This window comes from Octopus bimaculoides, chromosome 30 (genome assembly GCF_001194135.2).
Source record: "Octopus bimaculoides isolate UCB-OBI-ISO-001 chromosome 30, ASM119413v2, whole genome shotgun sequence".
Lineage (NCBI taxonomy): Eukaryota > Metazoa > Mollusca > Cephalopoda > Octopoda > Octopodidae > Octopus > Octopus bimaculoides.
Genome location: NC_069010.1, coordinates 7,752,800 through 7,753,619, shown reverse-complemented (window position 1 = coordinate 7,753,619; position 820 = coordinate 7,752,800).

Here is an 820-nt window from a genome sequence, read left to right as displayed (position 1 = left end):
ATATATGTATATATGTATATATATAATATTGCGTGTGCGCTGAAGACTGATTACCACTTTCCCGTTCGATCGAATCGCTTCTGTAAAAAGGAAAAATCTATTATTGGCGATCATAACGATTATTATTATTATTATTATAAAACAAATTATTATTATTATTTCTAAGTATTGCGTTCGACCTATTCGTGTAGTCCTCGTCTTCTCCACAAATTTCAGGCCTTGTGCCTATATTTGGAAGCAGATATTATTATTATCCTTATTATAAATAGTAGTATCGAAGAATTGAAGAATTATCTGGTTTATTTATATATATATATATATATATAATTGTAAAGCGATATGCACACACACACGGGCGCGTGTGCGTGTATGATACAACTAGAGAAGAAAAAAAAAGGCTGTCGATTTCGTCTGATTTAATATAATTTTACTTGTTATAAATGTTAGTTATTTATTTATTTTATTTTATTTCGATTTCGTGTTTAAATAGTCTTTATTTCACCCTGTCAAAGCAGTCCCTAAAACTAATAGAGGATTAGCAAGCGATCGAGAGAGAGAGATAGATAGATAGATAGATAGACAGGCACCGAGTTAGATAGAGATAGACAGACACAGAGTAAGATATAGATAGAGATAGACAGAGATGATAGAGAGAGGGTTGTGTTGTTAGTCTCTCTCTCTCTTTCTTTTCTCTATCACACACACTTTGGAAAAATATCTGCATCAAGATAATATATTGTCTGTGTCAGTTTGTGTGTGTGTGTATGGTTGTATATACATATGTGTGTGTGTATGTGTGTCAGTTTAAATATATATATAT